Genomic DNA, 24,602 nt, shown 5'->3' with positions numbered 1-24,602 from the left:
CCCCCACCATGAACCTGCACTCTGCTGCTGGCTATGTGCACCCTGGTCGCCTGATTGAGGGTGCTCGCAATGGGCGGGCGAAGGAGCCCCCATGAGTACCAGCCACAGATTGCTGGTATACATTGGTGACCTTGTGTCCTAACTTTCAGAGAACAGACCTTGTATTTGAAGGACTGGCTGTATGGTTCATGTCAATAAGAACTATAAGAATGGAGAATCAGGGTGTTGAAGTTGTCCATCAAGGGTTACTACCTGGGCAGCGGAATGATCAGTCACACAGTCTTCCCCACTGTGGTGGGATATATCGTATTTCTATTTCAATTACAGTCATCTTTTCTAAATCTGCATCAATACTGGTACATTGGTATGTAAATTTTATGCTAATCTGTGTCCTCTTTTTGGTAATACATAAGTTGCTACCCTACTGTGTATGAAGCATTAGCATACCAGCATGCCATATCCTGGGCCATGGTTCTCTGGCATGCTAATGCTGCATGCATAGGCTCCAGTTTCTTGATTTAAATAGATATTGGGCATGTCACAAAAGATAGTTTTTGTTGCATGTCCAGCATCATATTTAAACCAATTTGGATATTCTATCACTTCATTCTCTAATTTTCCTCCTTAAACATGTAAATATAGCATGAAAACATATCCTAGGTAGGTTTTCCTTCATGCAGTTATAGAATTATAGAACTGATATAGCTTCACAATGCGTATCATTTTGAAGATCGTGAGCAGTACTTAAAAAAAAAAACAGCCCAGAAAACTTTGTACTATATATATTGAGATGGCAGTTGCTATTTGAAAATGCTAATTTATTTATTTATATATTATTATTTTAAAAAAGAGCTTTCAAACATGGCAGAACCGCTGCTATTACTTCTCTTTCATGACTATATATATGTCATACCTGACATTTTAAAACACAGCCATTTCTTAATTAGCTGAGCATGCTTAAGGAAGGAAAAAAAGATTATGGAAAACTTAACAGCTGGAAACAATTCCACATAGCTGGATGATTTAAAAACAACTGAATTAATTTTATTGTAAAAGTTTCCCCAAAAATGTCATTTCAGGATTGAAAGAAGACAAAAGAAACTTGTTGGTAGCATAAGGAAACTCTTTTTCAGCAGCTTAAGTAACTGCAATACTTCTGTTTCCAAATTTGTAAAATAGGAAGAATAATGATTCAGTTCAGAAATATTACGTCACCACAATAATACCATTACTATGTCCATGCAAACCCACATATTGGTTCTGCATCTATGCGGAGCAGCGTTCAGAAACTTCTGGAGTTGTTGACAATGAAACATAAGCAGCGCTCAAGGGCATGGTGCACACCTTCTAAGTTCTCTTCTGATGGCTGTAGCAGTAGGTTTGTTCAGAATTTTTGCTGTTGTGGTCACAACTCCTCTTTGATTTCTTACCCTGTTGCTTCATTTCTCTATCTGCTAGTATTTCCCTTTTAGTATTGTGTTTTTACTTCTCTCTTGGAAGTCTTCCTCCAACTGCTTGTGTGCCCATGGCACAGTGTGTGATCTTTAGTCTCTGTTCTGATTTTATAGGTTAACTCTCTCCAAGATCCATGACTTTTGTCTGGTATGCTTGGGTCAAGGGCAATGGTTAGAGATGTGGCAGTGTTAAACTCTTCACATTATAGATGTGAAGGCAGAGAGAATATTTTATGTATTTGTCTGTCTGTCTGTCTTTTTGGCATACATGTATGCTGCCCTTTTCTTTAAAAACTCCCCAGGGCAACTCATATATTAAAACAATAATAAAACAAATAAATCATTATTAAAAACTGTAGAAAGCAATGTAGCATGGCAGAGTGATAAAACCCAGCAGAACAATAAAACAATCAATTAAAACCCAGCTTCAGTGACATTTAGTTGCCTGGGCAACTAAATAGACTCTTCTCATGCAAAAAAAAAGAAAAAAAGATAGCAACTCAATGTGGTGCCAGATAAGACTCTCTGAGGAGGGCATTCCATAAATAAGATGCCACAACGAAGAAGACCCTATCCCTGGCCATCACCCACCTAACTTCCGAAGGTAAAAGGTAAAGGGACCCCTGACCGTCAGGTCCAGTTGTGGCTGACTCTGGGGTTGCCGCGCTCATCTCGCTTTATTGGCCGAGGAAGCCGGCGTACAGCTTCCATGTCATGTGGCCAGCATGACTAAGCCACTTCTGGCGAACCAGAGCAGTGCACAGAAACGCCGTTTACCTTCCCGCCAGAGTGATACCTATTTATCTACTTGCACTTTGCCGTGCTTTCGAACTGCTAGGTTGGCAGGAGCAGGGACCGAGCAACGGGAGCTCACCCCATCGCGGGGATTCGAACTGCTGACCTTCTGATCAGCAAGTCCTAGGCTCTGTGGTTTAACCCACAGCGCCACCCACGTCCTTCAGAAGGTAGGGAGGCTCAGATAAGTCTTTCTTATTATGAATATGACTCATGTGCTAGAAGGCCAGATAGGATACCTGGCTTCCCAGCCATTTGGTCTGTAAAGATGAATTGGATTGAGTCTGTAAATAGATTAGCAGCCAGTTTAGTTGTGACTGCTGTAACTGGTCCCACTTATTAACCTGCAATGATATTTTGTACTAACAAAAGTTTCCAAACTGACTTTAAAGTCAACCCCATCTACAGCATATTGCAATAGTCTAGTCTGGAAGTGACTGAGGTGTGGATAATTGTGCCCTGCAGATTCTGTCCAGAAAGGGTTGTATCTGGTGCACCAGCCTTAGAAGGTGGAAGAGGCTGACTTCTGTGGATGTTGTGTGTTCTCAGGTGACTATGTTGTATCTATCAGCATCCACAGACTTCAAAACTAGGCCTTTTTTCAGGAAGCGCAATATCCTTTCAAGGAGGATTAACACACACACACTCCCAATCAGATGAACCATGTGCCAATGAAACCTCTGTCCGGTCTGGATTGATCTTCAGTTTATTATCACTCATTTAGTCCATTACTGACCCCAGACACTGATTAAGCATCTCCACTGCCTCACCTGCATCTAATGAAAAGGAGAAGTAGTTGGGTGTCATCAGTGTACTTACGGCACTTCAGTCTCCCAGCAACACCTAATATTAACCATCAAAGCAGGAGACAAACCATTGAAGTAAATTGCTCCCAATTCTGAAACCGGAAAGCCTGTTCAGAAGAATACCATAGCTTACGGGGGGAAAGCTGGGAGAATTAGCAAGCTTGCTCTTCCCCTATCCCTCTCCTAGTATATGTCATCCATTAGAAAGAACAAGCCAATTTCCATTCCAAAACAAGGACTGGAGTTAGATTGAAATGGATTCAGATAATCCATTTTTTCAAGAATGGCTACTGAAACCTTCATTCCAACAAGCCTATCCAGACACATAAATTGCAATCCTAACTATGTATACTCATAATTCAGTGGCGCTTACTACCAGGTAAGTGGAGTTAGGATTGCAGCCTATGTTTTTAACTTTTTTATTTTACCTGGGTATTTGGATAATTATATTGTTTTATATACCTCTGGGGCGCAAGTCTGGGCAGTGTTTTATATACCCCACTTACATATTGTTTTATGTGGTTTATAAATTATTCTAAATAAATAAACGGCTCGAGCATGTTGCCCAAGATGAAAGTATCTGTGGTCAGATGAGCAATCTTTGAGTTTCTTTAGGAGTCTCATAGCTGTCTCCTCCAGGGTGGTTGTGGTCACCGACTTCCACAAGGAGGCAGGTACGTTCTGGACTTAGATTGTCATTACCTCCCTGCTAAATGCTGGCTACTTTCGTAGCCAGGAAAGGTAGGAATTGAGCAGACAAGTAGTTGGCCACACTGCAAGGATGTGTTGTCCCTGACCACAGAAATTGAAGTTCATCCATAGCATGTAGTTGAAGGCTGACATGAGTAACTTTATTTTTTAAGTGCTTAGTAAATAACCCAGGGGTTATTTGCCTCACACAGACCACCAAGTTGTAGGAGACTTGCTTAAGGCCACCTCACAGGTACTAACTTGTTAAATGGATACATCTAGCCAGATTTATTTATAGGTTCTAGGATTGGGGGGGAAATAAACCGATAACTTCTTGGTTCACAGCTAGGTGTCTTGGCCACTATATTTTACGAGCCTTCAATACATTATATTTGTACAAAACAGTCTGCACACTATAGTATACAGATCTGCTTCCAGTATGTACAGTAAAGCCTGCTTCATTTTTATTTACTAAAATAAGAACTGACTGCAGCTGTTCACACTTGTCAAATCTGTAGAGCCATCAGCTGTATAGGAGGGACTGGGCATTCATTTTGATTTCTGAATGATCAAAAAAGCGCATAATACACTTTCATATTGATGGATGGGTATACAGTATTACTATTCAGAAGCGGAAAACATATTTTGGGGGGGAAAATCTATTGACTCAAATGTTATATAAACCAGGAGGCCTATAAAGCTTCATTTTTATCTCATTATTTTATGTATTTGCTTTTTATTCTAGACTCAGACTTCAATAATTAAAGTCTAAATGTGGAAATAGGTCATTGTTGATTGTCAGGTCAGTAATGGTGCTAAGTCATGTCTCATAAAGTTAGAGATCTTGGAGGATCCTGCACAATAGCAGAAGAAGTGAGGTGTCTACTCTCTATTTTAAGATGTCCATGATGGAGAAGGGAAAGTCTATTGTTTCTTTGCTCAGTTTACAGGTATAGGAAACCTGTGGCCCTTCAGATCTTGCTGGACTACAAATGCCAACATCACTGGTCATTGGTCATGCTAGCTGGCTGTGTTGGAAACTATGGATCCCAGCATCTGGAGGGCTACATCTTCAGTAGCAGTCAGGTCCAGAGTCATCTGCTCGTGTATGTGTTTGTGTGTGTATAAGGGAAAGTGCATTTATCTGAATCTTTTTGTGTATTTGAGAATGTGTTTCCCTGTATGTTTCTCACCAGCTATATGTGTGTTCATCTTGCCTGGTGTGTATACACATGCCTGTTTCTTGTGTCATTCTGTCACTGCAGGTCTCCTGGCTCTAGCCTTGCATAGCCCCTTTAAACAGCCGGTTTAGTTCAGAGGAAGTTTGGAGTTGAGAGTTTTTCCCCAGATCACAACTAGTTAAGGCAGCAGTTGATTTCATTTATGGTGGCGCACCTTTGTTACAGGTAGCCTTTGGTTCACTGAGTTTTAACTTTTACCTCCTTAGGATCAACACTCTTCCATGACCCTGGACTATTGCTATCTTGACACCATGCCTTTTTGTGATAAGTCTTTTTGTGTCGGCTTTTGTTTCACTGGGACTTATCTCTTGACTGCCAGTGATTTGTCCCAGTGTGGGATCCCTGGCTACCTTTGAACCTGAATTCTCCTATGGAGGTCAGCCATAGATGGAATAAGACAGATGGTACGGAGGCGGAAACAGCGCTATTAGACCATGTAGCCATCCTGCCTGACAGTGAAGGAAAGTATGCCATTCATTTCAGTGGCAGCTGAGGGGAAAGAAAATAATTAACCTTTAACCAAGCTGCAAGTTCGTTTCCATAATGTACCTGAGTCTTCAGTTGCTGGCTCCCCTACTTACTGCCTCATTTATTTTATCACACAGCACTAAGGCCAACCCCCCCCCAAAAAATAGAATTTTTGCAGCTGCTAAAGCTAAGCATTGGCCCTTGTTTCTGTTAACTTTGTGGCGCTTGATGTTAAAGAAGAAAGACTCCCTATATAGTGGCATTTTGAGACGTACTGAAACAACTATCACTTGAGATTTGGACACATAAACCAGCTTCCGGCAGAATGCCATCAATTTCTCTGATCATAGAATTGTAGATGATAAGGTCCTAAGGATGCTCAAGTAAAATCCAGTATTTGCGATGGATTGATCTATTTTGCAGGGTGCTCAGCACCTCTTTGAATCCTAGCAGCCTCAGCAGATCAGGCCCAGTTTCAGAACCGAGACGATATAGCTAGGCCATCCATTCTGATCCCTATGTACTACATGAAATTGCCCCACGACTTAACCCTATTCTGATGCCCCACCTCCTCCTCTTGTCTTACAGTTGGTTGCTCTGATTCAGTGCTCCCACTATGCTGCGCCATGCAGTGACTTAACTTGCCTCCTCGCCTTGACATTCTTTGTTACTTATAGACATGACTGTTGCCCTGCAAACTCTAATCCAGACCCGTCTCAAGAGAGCAATTTTTCTTTCCCCCGGCCATTCTCTGGAGGATAGGACTCAAACCAATGGCTTCAAGTTACAAGAAAGGAGATTCCAACTAAACATCAGGAAAAACTTTCCGACAGCAAGAACTGTTCAACAGTGGAACAGTCTCCCATGTGAGGTTGTGAGCTCGCCTTCTTTGGAGGTTTTTAAGAAGAGGTTGGATGACCATCCATCATGGATGCTTTAGCTGAGATTCCTGCATTGCAGGGGGTTGGACTAGATGACCCTTGGGGTCCCTTCCAACTCCACAATTGTATGATTCTATGTATGAAAATACTTTTCCAAAAATCCCCCATAAGGCTGCTTTCTTTTGTTGCTCTTTACAGCTAAAAGATACAAATGAAAGACTTGTAATATTCCAAGATGAGAATTCACCAATTTCTGTCCTTCAGTCAGTGGGTAATAATTGTAACTATTATTTGGTCCCCTTTTCACACTTTTTTATGCAAGGAACGTAAACTTTACAAATGTGAATCAATTAAGCATGAAAGTTAACCGCATGAAATATGCAACACTTAATCTTTTTTTTCTTTCTTTTTCGAGTTGCTGCAGTTGATACACACTGTGGTTAAATGACCTGCAAGTCTGATCCTAAAATTAGCTGCACCAACTTGTGAAAAGTGAGAAGTGTCTACATTAGTGCAACAATACAAAACAGTGCAGTGCAGGAACTTGCTTACTTTTTTATTTAATATTCCACCCTTCATCCAAGGATCACAGGACAGTTTACAATATAAAAACACAAAAATGCATAATAATGAACAAAAATAATAACCCTCTATAGATGGGTGAAAATAGCATAATTTTTCCTCATGGTCTCGAAACAAGGAAAGTCTGTTCTTGCTGCTCCTTTCTAAAGCAGAAAGGAACGTGACATTGTGGAAGAAAAGTAATATTGGGTTGAAATGCTTGGTTGAAGCATTACATCTGGGACCTTAGGGTGAATAATAAACAAACAAACAAAAATCTACAGGGTTTTTTTTAGTATGTCCCACATGCAGTTGGAGAAGGCGCAAACCTGTCTGTAGATCTGCCACAAAACCATTAAAAAGAATTAACACAAATACAACTTCCCTTTCTGTTTAGTGGCTATTAGTGTCGAATAGATTAAAAGTAAAGACAAAAAGAGAGTTCTGTACAAGCTATGTACGTACATCTTTATCTCCAACAACAGTGCTTCTCTGGGAGAAATTCAGTGTCACACTCTTCTGATCATTACATCCATGCAACCATTTCTGCCTTCCAGACAGAATCACACACACCCTACTGCTGTTCTGGGGGTTCTTCTGACCCCACAGAGCCAACTTGTGGGATATATAGGAGGAGGAGAGGGGAGAAGAGTGTTGTGTTAGTGGGGGCCATTATGCTGTCTTTTACCAGTGTGCCAGATTAGCTAGATCTGTCCCTCTGAGTTTAGGTGATGAATTAAGGCATAATGTTAGGGCAATTTAAACACCAAATATCAAATGTGAAACTAGGCAGTTTCTGCCTTCAGTGGAGATCATGGTAGTGTTAACTCTCCGCTGTAATATGTGCTATAGAAGAATTTTGGGAAGGGCCATAGCTCAATGGTAGAACTTCTTTTTTTTTTTGCATGCAGGTAGTCCCAAATTCAGACCCTGCAATTTCCAGGTAAGGCTGGGAAAGACTCCCTGTCTTTAGATGTGATGTGATATTCAATAAATAATTTTCTATAAGAGTAGGTATAGAGACTGCTACTCCATTTATTACCTAATGCCTCCCACAGCACCCAGTTTCCAAACTTAGGCAGTCTTCCTGTTGAGATTTAAGCAACCGAAATTAAAGAAAGAGCTGAAGCTGTCAGAAAAGCAACATATTATTCCACTTTAGCATCCTGCACTCTGACTCACAGCCATAGGGCCCACTATTTATGAGACACATGGAGCCAAACTAAAATGTTGTTAAGAAGCCCATCAGCTTTCTTTAATTTATAACAGGTTCAAGGAACCAATTTTTATTGTGATTGCAGCATATAGGAGGAGGAGATTTAACTCTTTCACCCCAACCAAAATCTGATTCAAAATGACCCCAGACTGCTATTAGCCCCAAAGGCAGCCCCCATCCATGTTAATAGTAGTGTGGGGTTGATTCTTGTCAGGGTCATGGTAGAGGAGGAAAAGTCCCAAGTTTCCCTCCCCATACCCTGCTTTCCTGATGAAAACTGTTTCTGCTGTTAATGTGGTTTTTTGCTTTGTTTTTGGGTGCAGGGAGGAGATTTCTAATGATGCATGTAGTTTGGTCTACATAGACATAAACTTCAAATGGTACAGATAAACTTGGTTTGTTTGTTCAGAGTGCTTCATATCAGAGAAGTTAAAGTGAGAGCAAATATTAGCCATTTCTTGCAGATTTGTACCCCACGATATCACAAAATAACACGTCAGCTTTCAGGTTATATATTAAAACAACACATATGTACTTGCCAGAAACAAATGATTTAGTAAAATATACAGCATGTGTACCTTTAACCTAACATTCTTTACAGGGGCAACTTCCAGAGGAATTGCTGTGTTGGTCTGTTGCAACAAATGAGAGAGGGAAAGAGAGTTTAGCATTTTAAAGACTTATGTCACAATAAATTGATTGGCCTGGTCTTTAGGATGCCACAATACTCTCTCTTGCAGAGTTCATTAAAGCACAGTTAAGAAATACAAACTGTAATCTTGAATAAAAGTCAGGAGAATACTTTATTTGCACCAGTTTCTTTACATATTCACTGAAAGAAGGAGTGGAAATGTCTTAAACTCTTTATGTAGCTAGCTGAAATATTAGTTTTATTTTGAGGGAAATAAACCTGTTTCATTCGTCTTTCCCAAATATATACAGTCATGACCTAAGGATGGTGTTGTGGATACAGATTAGATATAGATAGTGTGTGTGTGTGTGTGTGTGTGTGTGTGTGTGTGTGTGTGTGTGTGTGTTTGTATCAGTAGCTTCTACAAGAATAGCTAAAATAACCTTTCTTTAGCAAACAATATTCCCAGCTAAAGTAAACTTTGATTACACAGACAATAGGATCTTTTGTGCTGATGGAAACTCCAGCTTCAGTAGCCAGTAGGTCTTATTGGACTGGCTTGTATTGGCCTTTTAGGTCAAAGTCAGGGCATCCAAGTCAAGAGATCACAAATCTTTAATATCAAATAGAATATGAATAAATGGCAAACGTATATAAAGCCAGTTCCAACTTCACAGAAGCCTTTGGCACCAGGGAAAATGGCTGAAATAGCTTGCAAAGTGAATTATTTCTCCTGTCAAATCATTTGACTCTTCGAAATTCAGATCAGAAAGTGAAGATCTTTAGCTCTTTGCTATGTTTTAAATAAAACTGTGATATGGTAGTTAAAGCTCTAGGGGCCTGGAGAAAGTGTTAAATGCAGCCCAAATGCTCCTGAAAATGAGTTGTATAGTAGCCTATGAGTTGGTCTGCAATGGCCTCAGGAAATCCCCCTGGCTATGTTGGTCTTTTTTTATTAGCTACATGGCTCAGGCCCAAAGTGGAACCTTGTATCACCTTCCTGACCAGAACTGATCATACATTATGTCTGAGATATGATATTTTATCATCTCCTTATTTTCAAGTAATTATATCTCTGCCCTTCCTCCTGTAGGAAACATGGCATCATTCTTGCTTGAAAAATACATTGCAGAGATTTTGTCTCATTGTCTGTTTGCCTGTTCTTGTCAAGAGGCTGTTTTCATGCTTCACACAAACAAGAATAAAAAGTGCCCTCATTTACATGTAATACTAACCCATGGTTTAGCATTATGAGGACAAACGTGCAGTTGTCGGCTTTGCGTGACACTTCTTATCTTCCTCCAGAATGGCTGTGAGTTTGAAAGTTTTCACTGCTGTTTTTTCCCCTAACCCCAGCTTGTTGCAACATGCAAACCAGGATAAACTGATTAAGTCTTATCCATGGTTTGTAAAAAATGGATTCTAGTAAACCAAAATTCATCCCAGTTCAGGTATTGGATGAAACTACAAGCTGTGGTTAAATTATAGTTTAAGTTTGCTCCTGGAAGGGAAATTGCGCAAATCCAAGGCTCACACAAACTCATCATCATACCACTAAACTATGGTTTAGCATTATGTGCAAATGCAGCCATTTTCTCACTGAAGAAAAGATAAGTTGGAAGGTTAGAAAAGGAAAAGGAATAATGGATGATTGATGTTTTCTTTCTCCTACATAATGTCTGAAGCAGAATTTCTGTGCAAACCTTTCTGTCGTATGCTGAGGTGACCCTGATGCAAGGACAGCTTGCATGTCCTACTATTTGAAGAGACATACAAATTCTGCTTTAGGAATTACAAAGAAGCAGAAAACAGTAAGCAAATGTTACTACACTTTCTTTCAGCCCTGCATTCTGTATACGTCTGAAACAGATCTGAGGTTTTTATTAGTCTTCTATGACTAAAGTGCCCAGTGTATTTGACAGACAGGGTAGTCTTAGTGGGAGAAGACCATTATCAGCCTTCTTATGAGGTCAGACTTCTCCACCCACAACACTCATATCATAAGGCCCCTCCATCCCCACTGCTGCTCAGTTTGACGCAGAACAGGAATGTAGAAAAAGGAGGGTCAATGGGATGAAAGAGAAATGTGAGCAAGTGAGAGTATGTCCCATAGGACTTGGAGACATGCTTCAACATTTGTGGGGTGAAGGGGCCATCACATTGAAACCAATGCATTGTTGCCCACCACCCGAATCTCTGAGTGGTACGAGATTCCAGAGGTTCTACTGTTTGTGTTTCCTTTGGAAATGAGGCACAGCAGAGTCTGCGATGTCTTTATGATATATGGTTTATTTACACACACATATATATAACATGAACCTATGATGGAGGGGTATACAGCATTAGCACCCCAAAAGTGGCCTGTTTCTCCCATAGCTGTAGCCTTGGATTCAAACAGAAATCAAACATTGCTCCCAAACATTGCTCTGACTTTCTCTCCAGCTTGCTTCTGAAGGGAGAGCCCCCATCCATTTGCCATCTCACACAGAGCCCCTTTCCTTTCCTTTAATGGCCCATCATCCAGGCTATCACCTCAACACAGGAAGCTAGCCTATCTTATATTTTAACACTTGCTGGATCCAGGGGTTAGAAGAATCTTGCATACAGCCTTCTTCCCCGCCCACAAACTCATAACACATACCCATTGCTTTTTACCTCCAGAGTGCCACTTTTCCAAATGAATTCATTGAGAAAGCAGAGGTGGTTCAGAGAAAGGCAGCATGTGAGAGATTCACACACTGTTTCCTATTTGACTGTATGTCTTCCCAACCAGAATGCTGGAGAGGAGAAGGTGAACAACTTTCTCCACTGTGGCCTGGCTTGACAAGACTTCATATCCCATCATTCTGAAGTGAATGAAAGAAAACATTGCCAAGTCAGAGCCCTATGGAGGAAGCCAGCAGCTGGTCTCTTCTGTATATCTGCTTCTGGCTACCATTGTGACCAACTGATGCAAGGCATCAACTGACATGAAATGGCACTACTGAATGCTTTGCATGCATCTTCATCTGGAATTAAGTTGATAGTCACATGGTAATGTACCCCTAATTCCCAATATTTACAGGGAGCCTGTATTCATTCTCTCTCTCTCTCTCTCTCTCTCTCTCTCTCTCTCTCACACACACACACACACACACACACACACATCTCCCAAATCAGCAGAAGGAGTAGAAGGGAGATCATTCCATCTGGGAAGCAGAAATTATTGCACTGACAGAACGATCATAATAGCATAGCATTCCACCCATTGCATTTATTATTTAGCATTCCATTAAGATAGTAGTCCCAAGCTTGCACAGCCTCTCCTGATTCAGATGTTATGGAGAAGTAGAGCTCCATGTTCTCAGCATACTATGTGATTCCTGCATTGCAGAGGGTTGGACTGCATGATCTCTGGCAAACCTTCCAGCTCTCCAGTTATTTGGTGCTAGGTGCATTAATACTCAAAGACTTGTTTCATATATTCCCAGGAAAACAGTTCTCTGGCTACTCTCCCTTGAATTTTAGGGGGGTTCACAAAAGTTTTCAGAAGATTTACACAGATAAGAGAAGCACCTCGAAAGAAGAACTAAATGAAAAACCATAGTAACATCTCTTAGTACTTGTATTTACATAAGATTGTGCTTCAGCAACTGTGATTTAATCTTTTTTGACATACATAAAGATTCCTCGAATTACCACCCTCTATTATAACATCCTGTTTTCAGTGGCTTATAACATTGTCAAATTTTAACTATTCATTGAATTTCTGCCTTAGGCTGATTTCTTTTTATTTGGAAAGTTTCAGCAAACATGGTTCAGAATTTTCAGAGTACAGGGAGATGGAAGATTTTGTTTGTATTTTTTTTTTTTTTTTTGCCAGTGAAATAAAAACCTTGCACCTGTTCCCATGTTATGCTCGGGAGCAGGAGTGTCAAGCTCATTCTTTGGGGAGGGTTAAATAATTCATTCACTAAGGGCCTGTTGATAAGGCATATTAAACATTGTTTCTGAGCTGGTGATTTCATAACTAACAGCCTGAATTAGCATTCGGCTGCTGAAAGGGTAGGAGATGGCTCTAGTATGCCTGTAATGTTACACTTTCTCACTAGCTGTTTTTGCCATTCTTACTCTTTCGGCACAAGAGAGGATGGTATGTGAAGGGCACAGAGCTTGTGTGTTTGACAATGTCACGGGTGGCTGGTGTCCCTCAGGGTATGGTGTATATATCATTTGATCCCAAGATTTAGATCAGGGCCGGGGAGGGGCTAAGTCTTTTTTGCTACATGTTCCAATACTAATGTTGCCTCCCTCCATTCCTGATACACTGGCAAAATATACTCATTTATAAAAACGAAGTAGTTTTGTGTTTTTCCTCATTGATGCTATTGATTTCACCTTGAAGTCTCAGGTTTTTGAATCCATAACATATATACATACATATATTATTATACATATGTTATTGTGTATACATACATAATATGTATGTATGTATACTTACATATAATATTTATTTATGTATACATACATACATATATTATTATATTGCAAGAAGGAAGAAATCCAGAATTTGTAGGCAATTATAGATTTCTTGGGCCAACTGATAGGAAAAACGTGCTTCCCATATACCGGCACATTTAAAAATCCAATATATTTGGATTTGTTGGTTGGGGGAGGGGGAATTGCAATTGTTAACTGATACTCCCCCAGAGGGCATGTAATCACAAATTTTGCAAACTAGATGAAGCAACAAAAGGTGACAGGCGATATCAAACAAAATGTCTTGACTCTGATCCAGACGGTGGCTTTAGGTCTATATTGAGTTGAATTTTGGACCTCCCCCCCCCCCTCCACACACACTTTTTTGAATAGCAGAACTTTGTGCTGTATCAAAAACTGCTTTTGAAACTCCACTCAGTTTTAGAAGAGGTTTGCCAGGAGACGCAGGGAGTTGCTGACTTGGGAACTAGACTTGTCCTTTGGATTTCATTTGGAAATTAAAAAGACATAATTAGGAATAGAGTCCAAAATGATATAGACACCCACCCCTGCAGCAGTGAAAATGGAGGGGACTCTGCTTCATGTAGTATTTGGAAGCCAGACTGGTCTATATAAGAAACATGATATTCTTGGCTGTAACTCTGGAGATATAGAACGCCTTTCCATGGACTCTGTACTGTATCTCATTCTACCCCTTCTAACATTTTGGGAGCAGGGTATTTCTGTTTCGTTGTGCTTCTAGTTGCTGTTTCTTACATTTTCGGTTTTCAGTTGCTATTCTCTGTTGCCTGTTGGTTTGTCATCTTATTAGAATTGTTTTTAGTTGTATTTTATTGTTGCTTTATTTTATTTCATCGCAAACTGCTTTGAAATAATTTGATTTCAAAAATGGCTGGGGCTGATGGGAGTTGGAGTCCAAAATCATCTGAAGGTATAACACATTTCAGACTCTCTGTATTCACTTCATTTGGTAATGCAATATGTAACCGTCAGTAAGAAATTCTGTAGAAGCTAATGCTATAAAAATGAATATTAAATAGTTTTATTTGTATTTACCTTTCTACATTTTTTGTTCTTTTTTCCTTTTTTTAAGGGTAATATGTGTACTGGGGGGTGGGGGAGGTAATTGACTTGGGATTTTTTAAATCATAACCCTAGCTCATGCTCTGATTTGATTTGTCACTTTATGCCCTCTGATTTGCTGTTGCCATATCAATAGTTACTTAGTTCAGTTTATAGATCTGTAAAACAGGGTTACATGCCTACTTAATAACAATCAGGTATCATTTGTATTATTTGCATTAGGACTGTATACACAAATCGATTAATTGGTGTAATTAACCCATTTATTAATCAGTTAATTAATGTGCTGGCTGCTGATCGAAAGCCCAGTGCAGATTAAGCATGCTACAAGGAAAGGGAGTCTGAACCCTCTCACTATCCTATAAGAAAATGCTTTGTTCTGCCAACATTGTTCCTAATAAGCTCTGTACATCACTTGATTGCTCCAGAGGTAAAAACATGGTGTGCTTTCAATCTTGGCTGAAGAACACAAGGAGTGAAGGAAGTACGGCTGCCACACATCCAGAATTTCCCGACATAGCCTAGATTTGGGGGTGAAAACAGAATCTTGGCGGAAATCTCTGGAATGTCCAGGAAAATCCAGACATAAGGCAACCCATGTCTTTCTTTCTTTCTTTCTTTCTTTCTTTCTTTCTTTCTTTCTTTCTTTCTTTCTGTTTTGCAAATCTAAAGAAAGCTCAACAATTTTGGCAAAAGGCATGTTCTTAATAGGCAGAGTCTAGTTTAATTGTTTTGTAATTTTAGATGAGTTAATTAGTAAACAAATTACATTTATATCCTGTACATCTTAGATAGCCTCATATTTTTACGAGAGACAGTAAGTTGCTGAAAACAATCCCATAAGTTTCATCAAAGTACAGGGCTTTGAAATTTCCCACATCCAAACCCAGAACAGCCAATGAAGCTCTTTTGAGCACTATTATATGAACTGGTATCTCTGCTTAACAGTAGATCAAATATATGGTTACTAACCTCAATAAACAACAAAGTTTATTCTATTAATTTAAATAATCTTGTGTTAAAGGCTTGGATATTGGACCTGTCATGTAGACAAGTATTTTCATGTTCTTAATTAGATTTTTTTTTTTAAGTACTCATGTTTATCAGAAGTACTTTAGTTAAGTTGCTGGAAAGGGATTTCTGATTTCACTCCTACTTCTTCAATTCTTATTTTTATTATTGCAATTTTTATCAGCTGCTTAATTAATGAAATCCATTTTCAACTCAATAATCAGTTGAAGCTTAATATAAGTTGGTTGGAATCCAAGTACTATGTTTAAATGTGCTGTAGAATGGGCTCTGTACACTAATTGTATAACAACCATAATACAGTGGATGCTCGGGTTGCGAACATGATCTGTGCAGGAGGCACGTTCGCAACCTGCAGCGTTCGCAACCCGCAGCGCCACGTCTGCGCACGCGCGGGGTCACGATTCGGTGCTTCTGCCCAGGGGCAAAGCATGATTTGGTGTTTCTGCGTGAGCGCCAAAACCCAGAAGTAACCCGTTCTGGTACTTCCGGGTTCGGCGCAGTGTGCAACCCAAAAATGTGCAACCTGAACCCAAGGTATGACTCTATATCTAAAATTGGGCCTATAATCCTACTAAGTATTGAGTAAGCCTTGCTGAATCCATTGGTACATCTTTCTGCAAAACTTCCATCTAGATCAGTCTAGAAGTAATATGGGTTCACTTGACTCTCTAAAAGGCTGTCCTGTAGTCATCTACAGTGTAGGAAAATAATTACATTTGACCATCAAATCATTATCTGTATTGCAGCACAAATAGGATAACAAAAAAAGTGCTGATAGGCTTGTAATAATTGATTTATTCTATACAAAAAATTAAAGAAACATGAATTCTTCTCTAATGAAATTATCTTGTCAAAAGTTTAGGTTATCCCTTCAGAAATTAAACAATGGAGCAGTAATGCGATATAATTTTAGCAGACCCATTTCAGTCAGAGTTCATGCTTCAAATGGCGTTAGTTGTCCTGGTCGATGATCTGCATCTAGAGTTAGACAGGGGAATATGACCTTGCTCATTCTCCTAGACCTCTCAGTGGCATTTGATATTATTGATCATCAACTACTTGTGAGCTGTTTGAGACTAGTGGGAATTGGGGACATCTCGTTGCCAAAGATTCTTCTATCTTCAGGGGCAGTGCTAAAGGGTAGTAGCATTGAGTGACTGCTGCTCTACCACATGGGATTTGACCTGTGGGGTTCCTTGAAATTCTGTCTTGTCACCAGTCCTTTTAAACATATAATGACAGTGCCCAGTTTTATTTTTATTTTTCATCAAATCAGGGAACAGTGGTAGATTCCCTGAAAACATTCATGAAGATACATTTGTGGGGTGACTGGCATACATTTCCATTTCAGCCAGACAGAAGTGATTATGTTGGGCCAACTCCAAACCAGTGGGAAATGTGCTTTTGTCAGCACACTCCCCTTGAAGAAAAAGTTTTGCACCCTGGCAGTGTCCCTGGACCTTGTACTCATTTTGGACTCTTGCATGGCAGTAGCAGGAGTATGTTTTACCATTTCAGGCTGCTGAGCTGGCTGTGGTCAAATACGGTTTTGTCCTAAGTAATTCATGCTTTAGTAATCTCCTGTTTGGATTACTCATATCCACTCTGTGTGGAACTGCTTTTACAAATGGTTTTGAAGCTGCCACTAGGGCGGAATGCTGTGCCTCATCTCCTCATAGGGATGAATCTCAGTGTGTATATTGCCCTGCTTCTAGCTCTGTGGTACTAACTGCCCGGTTCAAAATGTCTATGTTGACCATTTAAGCATTTCAACACTTTTTTCTTGTTTACCATATAGAGCAGCAGCTCTTCCCATATGTGCCTCCCAATTATTTCAGATATCTGGGAGAAGCCCTGCTTTAAACTGAGAAGCTCAATCTAAAATACCCATAAACCTAAATTCCATTTCAGAACTGACAGACATGGAAGGCTTGGAATTGTACTGTCAACCTGATCAGACAGGTTTTTATGCTGTCAAAAGAACAACAGTATAGGCCTCAGGCAGGCCTTGTTGGGCAGGGTATTGCATAGTGTGTTTGCCAACACCATCCCATTTTGTGGATTTTTATTATTAATTGGGGTATGTGTGTTAAAATATGGTTTCGTTGCTGGTGGTTTTTAATTATTGGTTTGTTGCTTTGACAGTGGTTGTTGTCACAAATAAATAAATATTGTTCAGCTGACGTTGACACACTAGACCAGAATTTCATAGTGTTAGTGCGGCTCTCCTTACCCTGTTTGGAATATAGAGAACATGTTATGCAACTTCAGAGCAGTGCTATTTTTCTAGAAAAAGAGGTGCCAGAGCTCACCGTGTTCTCTTCCTTGTTCTCTTATAATGGCAATGGCACCCACCTGAGAGGTGTCAGCGAGTTCCAGCTGAAAAAAAGCCCTGCTTCAGGGTAATCTGCTTTCCCAGTCTTGCTGCTGGAACTCAGAGATATAATAATAATGGCATGTATAGTAAACTGATTTTTTATACGACCTTTATGCCACCATTCTACCATCACCGCATGCTAAATGGACATCTTGCCAATTCAATATTGGGTTGTCAAATGTGGTACCCTTAGTAACAGCAACAGCAATGTTACATGTTTCCCTATTTGAGGTACCAATTATGTCAGGTTTTCGGAAGTGTCATAAATATCTCACCTGCTTTGCTATACAGCACTTCAGTGTGATGTCTATCACTAGGATTAATCCATTTGTAGCTCAGATTGCATCCAAGGTCTGAATGAATAAATTACTCTGCACCTGCTTTTTTAGTGAGAATTTACTCCTTTTCTTAAAGACTTTCTATAGTGGAATGAATTGCTTATTCATAATACCTAGCATTGCCTTTCTGTCTACAGAACTCATGATCCTCTATCAATCATTGATACCTGCCTTGATTGGTACTGCTCTGCTTGTTGTTGTCTTGTTTTGCTTTGCTTAAGCTCAGGGATAGTCAACAACCAGGTTAATATACCGTCAACTTCAACGAACTAACATTTATAAATGAGTAATAGTCTCACTGTTGTTTACCATTACTTAAAATGTATGAAAGGCCAGCGGTTTGCAAAGCTCAATGCAGAATTTTTCTGGTTCTGTCCAGAAAACCTAAAATGTAAAAGTTCATCCAGAAGTCTACTTCTAACATTGCACAGAAGTGTCCTGGTGTAAAACAGATCCTGGATTCTTTGGAAATCCATTTCACTCACAGCCAAGCTAGATAGAATGTTAATTGCATAAAAGGAACTAATGTGCACTTTAACATTGCAAAGAGCTGCCCTGGGGAGGGGACAATTGTAGTCCCTTCCAATGCTAAAATTCTATGATTTTAAGATTGGGACTGTAGAAAGGGAAGTTTAGCTTTTTCCTCCATGCTGCAGAGCTGCTGCAAAATCACACACACACCAACTTAAATATATTTGCATTAGGAGGGATTATCCCAATGGCACCAACAGAGGGAGCTTGCTGCACTTGTGGGAGTCTTACACCAGTGCCTGGCACCCAGGTGGACTGGCAGTATCCCCCAGAAGTACCTTGCCCTTCTGGACTGTAGGAATGGGAATTCTGTTTGGCCATTGTGGCCAGCAAGTTGCAGGACTAGAGGGATCTTTGGTTTGACCCAGCAGGGTTTTTCTTATGAAGAGCTGAAGTAAGCATTGCTTTCAGTCCCCCGAGTTTCAGCCCTATAATAAGGTATCCTTGGTAATGACAATTTGCTTCCTTGTGAAAGTAAAAATGATGGTCCTATTATCTATCACCCCACACAAACATAGGTCTGTCAGTATTAAACTCCATCTGTTCTGTAAGGCAAATTTCAGGAAAGTTCTTGTAGAGTTAAAAAAAAATGTACTTGCCAGATAGCCACTCTCTCCTACCAGACTTAAAAGATTTGTGTTGTTCTGGAGTTTATATATGTATTTGTCAAGTCTAAACCTAGCACTGGTAAAAGGAAAGGAAAAAAGGAGATGGGCATCTAGATCTACAGCTGTTTTAAGAAACAGCTTATTGTATAATACCATTTGTATTTGTACTTTTTGTTTTGTGGCAAGTTTTAATAGTTACCCTTTGAGGATTTCCAGTCTAGCTTATCAGAATCCACCAACAGTCTTTTCTGTAATATTCGCGTTTCCCTTTTGGTTCAGCCGAGCCCACTGACAGATCATTCAAATTCAATTGTTTTATGTCTAAGCCGAACAGCTAATTAAAGTAGGGATGATTAACCTGACTGGCAGTGTCGCTCTCTCACTCTCTCCCTTGCTTTCTCTCTCACTCCCTCCTGTTCCAATCAGTCTTTTTCTCACTCTCTCTCTCTCTGTCTTTTGCTCCACTGTTGTGTTTTTTTTTTCCTCCTCTCTCCTAAACGTGGTCTGCTTGCTGATGGCAGAATGGCACTCGGAGATTTGTGCATTGTGTCTGGTTTCCTACGGGCAAGCTGACCCAGTGCCTCTAGGGACTTATCAATAGACCACTCAGAAGAGACAGAGACAGGAGAAAGGAGGAGGGGTGGGGGGAGACAGAGAGAGAGGGAGAGGGAGAGAGAGAGAGAGAGGGAGAATCAATATCAAGAATAGAAGGAGCTCCGAAGCCATTTTTTTATTTTTTTATTTTTTTTATTTTAAAAAAAAGTGTATCAGGACTTGGGAAGAGGGTGACAAAGAAGGTTTTTCAAAGAGCCAGTGGAGGAGGTTCTAATAAATTTGGAAGGATACAGTTCCCTGTCTTGGGGAAAAGGAGAACTCCTGGCTGATTAACATTCACACCAGGTATGAGATGTTCGCTACCCCTTATCACTGTGCCGCAACCGTGAGGGAAAGGCGCCTCTCTCTTTTTTGTCTATTTTTTTTTCTTCTTTCCGTTTCTTTCCTTCCTTTTTTTTTTATTTGAGAGGGAGGAAAAAAAAGAGGGAGATGGAGCGAGCGTGTGTTTTGGTGTGTTGTTGCTTTGAAGCGGGGCGGGCGGGGAGAGAGAGAGGCGAGCCGTGGGCACTGGTGTGACGGGAGCAGGAAGAATGGAAGCAGGGCAGCAGCAGCAGCATTCAGGGAGCGGGAGAAGTGTCTGGAGTAGGTGGTTCTCCTCAGGCACCCCGAGGGGGGTTACCCAAGTTCATTCCGAGCAGGTGGATTTAGGCTGGGAGTTACTTAACGCTTGACCGCCAGTTTTGAAAAAAAAGGAAGAAAAAAAAATCCCGCTTCCTATGTCTATTAAAGGAAGTGCCAATGTCTCTCCCCCCCCCCCTCGCGCTGCCTCTCTCTCTCTCTCCCTCTCTCTCTCTCCCGCCCCCCCTCTTTTCCTAACCAGACAGCGGGAGGGTTTCTGGCTCCCAGCCAGCCCAAAAGCCTCTAAGTGTTTTGCACTTGTTTCAGGGAGTCGCTGCCCGGGGATTTCCCCCCCACCCTCTTCTTCTTCTTCTTCTTTCCTCCAGCATTTTCACTAGAGAACAAAGAGTTCTTTACAAAGGGAAAGGGGGGGGAGTGCAAGCTTAACGCCTCAGATATGTTTCCCCCCTCTGTTTTTTAGGGTTCCCCCCCCCTTTCTTTCGAAAAGAAAAAGAAACAGTGGCAGCCGCACGCACACAAAAGCCCCAAATTGAAAAGGGATGTGATTTCTCTTTCCCTCCTAAAATACATTTTTGAAGTAAGAAAAGCGAGGGGGGTTAAGAAAATAGTTTGAATTCCCCCCCACCCCCAGTTGTCCTTTTAAAAATTCAATGTAGCTGTTGCTTTGCTAACTTTTTCTTGAGGGGGTTCTCTGGCATAAACTTAGGCTCTTCTCTCGCTCCCCCCTTTCCCCCCTTCTTTCTTTGCCTTTCGAGACATTTCACCTGAGCAATAGAAGAGGCAATGAGAATGGGTAAGATGTTCTGCACAAGAAATGATTACTTTTTGTCGCCAGTCCCCCCGAAGTTTGTAAGGGCTTGTGGAAGGAAAGTGTGTTTGCCTCTGAAAGGATGCAGCAGTTATACACACACCTGGGGGCAGTTTTCTTTGGCCTTATGTTAATCATAGCACACTTGGTTATCCAAGAGGTTAGGAGGGCTTTACAGTTTGTGTTTGTTTATCTTTCCTGTAGATGGAACTATACCTATAGTATAGTACATACCTGCTTTTCATGTTTGTTTGTTTTTATTCTGTGGATTTGAACCCCTCTCTCTCCATATAGATGTACACACGCACGCACACAAACAAACACAGAGAGAGAGAGAGCACAATATATTTTGGCTAGTATCATAAGATTGCAAAGTTGAGTAGCAATTCATTAACATGTTACATGGAATTATAGTAGCAAATGTCTACAGTTCTTCATGTTTTAAAACGTATCCAAGTATGTTCAATATATCTTGAACATTTACACACTCAAGAAAGGTTTCTTTTAATCAAAGTCATCCCCAATAATTAATTACTACTTTTGTTAAATCATTACTTTTAGTAGTTCACCAGAGCAAGTGGAAGCATGTATGTGGTCATCATTACTATCATAGTATGTGTAATTTTACATGTATGCAAAATGTGTGGGAATAGATTGGAAGTAATTACAGCAATTGTTTTTGGGACACAAAGGATGATTATCATTATCAGTGCTATTTTTCTTTTTCATTCAATCCTCTGCTTAAAGAGGTGGTCTGTTACAGTCACATATGTGCTGTATGTGTTTATGTAATACAGATTTTGGCAGTCCCACATACTTAGTAGATGTTATTTCAGAAGGAATGTGTTATGTTTACAGAGGAGGTACAAAGGCAAGTTTGTCCTACAGTTACTGCTATAATTTTGGAGTAACTTAATTGCAGCAATTGGAGTGAAACCAGATTCACGATGCAAACATAAAAGTGTTTTCTGATCTAGTCTTACCGTAGAGGACTCCATAGCTGAGCATGAAATATCTCAATAGAAAGAAAGAGAGTGTAGAAATCTTGGACAAATCCAGTATTTCCTGAAACACAGTAGAAATTGTCCAACTTTTGGCAAATTATATCCTCTTTTAAAAAGTTAGCGTTTTCTTCCTTTATCTCCCCAAACAATTTTTTTCTGCATTTTTCCTTATTTTATTTGTTTACTGTGCATTCTTCTTTCTGTAAAGATTAAAATAGAATTAAGCAAGTAATGAACACCTCTAATCTTTGTCATTTTCATAGAAAAAACCAACATGTCTGTACCTCCTGCATATCTTTTCTTAAGATATCATTTTTGTTTTTGTTCTATAACGTGGTATGTGTCCATTTTGTGTCTGTATTCCCAGAGGTGGCAACAGGAGGGAGGGGTAGTCCATGCCAAAATCTACATAAGTCCCTTCAGTCTCTGCTAAGAGGCATCTTCTTCCAGAGCTATCTTTGCATCCAGAAGTACAGTGAAAGATGATAGTTCTTTTTTCTGAGATTCTTCATGGACCTGACCTAAGATACTAAGGCATTCACAGTACAGGAGAAAAGAGAAAGAGACGAGGGGGGAGGAAAGAAAATTAGGAAAGAAAAGCTCTTTGAGCAGAAACACACTGGCTCTTTCTTCCTGCAGGCAATCCGCTCCAGCTCCTGGCGACGTGTCCTGCACTATCAGATATCATATGACTCTTTAGTTGGACTCCCTTTAGCAGAATGGGCCTGTTAGAACTCTGTTTGTTTTCTTTTCTTTTCATTTCCTTTTCTCCTGTTCCCCTCCTGTTTTTATGTCTCTGTGTGCATTCTTTTTTCTCTCTGCTTTTTGTTCATATGCTTTACATAAAGACAGAGCATCAATTAATTCCATAGTCTGTTTTAAGTTAGCTGCCCAAATTTCATTTAACGTAGAGTGTGTTGTTTATCCTTTTCTTGCATGCGTGTTCGTATGTGCATATATGACCCCTTTCACATCGTTTCTTTTCTTCTTTATGTAAAATGGTAGGTAGGAATTGCTTTTCTTTATCTGGAGTCAGAATGCTAGGATTTCTGTCAGCATATCCTTTGGATTTGTGAGTTAATTTACCCCTGTGTTACCTTGTTTATATGAACAAGTTATTCTCAAGAATAAGTTTTAAAATATGTATACAGAAATATATGCACCCACATGAATTTCACTGGAAGTTCAGACAGATCCAGTTGGAATTTTTTACAGAGGAAACCAAAAGTAAGCTAAGTAATGATTCAGATTAAGCTGAAAATTGTATGTAGCATTTAGCAATAATGTGTGGTAATGGAGGAGGAAAGACAATAGACAAGGTGAATGTTCCTAGTGGCAGTTCTTACAAATTCTCTCATACAGTATTACTATCAAGTGCTGTCTATGGGGAAGTGAAATATCTCTAACCTTACTTCTTCTTCCTCCATTTCCAGACTTTCCAGGAAATTTGTTTAATGGTTTTCCCACAGCAGATTGTAATCAGGGATCAGAAGTCAGGTGCATCACTATAAGTTTTGATGATGGACCTGCCTAATTACCTCCTATGACTTAAGGCATATGACCTGAGGGGACCCATAGCACTGATAAAATAGCAGCTTGGAATGCTAACTTTGAAAGCACCTTCATCTTTAGCCTGCAGCCCTTTGCTTATTAGGATTAAGTCACACTGATATCAACTGGACTTACCTTTGAGTAAAGGTGCACAGAACTGACTGTAAGGCTGCATGGTATGTAACAATCAGAAGGCATCTCAGGTCTTGGCCTCTTTGACATGGTGTATCTACTTGATCCATTTTAGTTCTGAAGTTACTTTGGTTTCCATTAAATTCTCTAAACTTGACTTTTAATTTTCTATAATTTTTCAAACTTAAAATATTCCATGCTGTATTTTGTGAGGCAATTGTTTGCCTTAATATTGTGCGCCAAGATACGGTGTTGTATGCATTGTATCATTTAAATGTTTTTGTTCCAAGTTTTTGCTATATCCGATCTGGTCTTAAAGTACAAAATTCTGAGATTTGTCCACTTCAGATCTCACCTCAGCTCCAAACTTATGCATCCCAGTTCCCAGCCTCAACCCTTGAACTATGATAGATTAGTATTAGTATTATTCACTAATCTTGCCAGGCTGTTGTTAGGAATGCTGAGGTAATACAAGTGAAGCACTTCCATGAACTACATAAATGATAAGTATTTTATTATTTTAATTAGACACTGTCTAAAAATGGAGCATTCATTCACTGTAGTAGTGTTTTCATAGTCATAGTTCATGTCGCCTTTTATTTAGTAGCAACATACTATCTTACACAATTACAATCTCTTGTTCTTATTCTCAACGACTCTTTTTTTAAAAAAAATATGTTTCCCTTCCCGTCCCCCTCTCCCCCACATATGAATATAACTGG

At 39.9% G+C, this 24,602-nt stretch overlaps 1 protein-coding gene across 25 annotated transcripts in view; it reads left to right on the top strand.

The window, feature by feature from the left end:
- ZBTB20 (zinc finger and BTB domain containing 20) overlaps window positions 1–24,602 on the top strand; it is a 463,068-nt gene that overhangs the window by 349,739 nt on the left and 88,727 nt on the right. Inside the window, exon 1 of one of the 25 annotated variants that reach the window (XM_081908440.1) lies at window positions 19,681–20,091. The exons of the other annotated variants lie outside the window; for them this stretch is intronic. The gene's annotated coding sequence lies outside the window, so the exon portion shown is untranslated. Of the gene's footprint in view, window positions 1–19,680; window positions 20,092–24,602 lie in introns of those variants that run through there. 25 annotated transcript variants of the gene reach the window in all.

Source organism: Podarcis melisellensis (assembly GCF_964234715.1).
Source record: "Podarcis melisellensis genome assembly, chromosome: 4".
NCBI lineage: Eukaryota > Metazoa > Chordata > Lepidosauria > Squamata > Lacertidae > Podarcis > Podarcis melisellensis.
The sequence above is the reverse complement of the archived record's forward strand: the minus strand, read 5'-3'. Positions and strand labels throughout refer to the sequence as shown.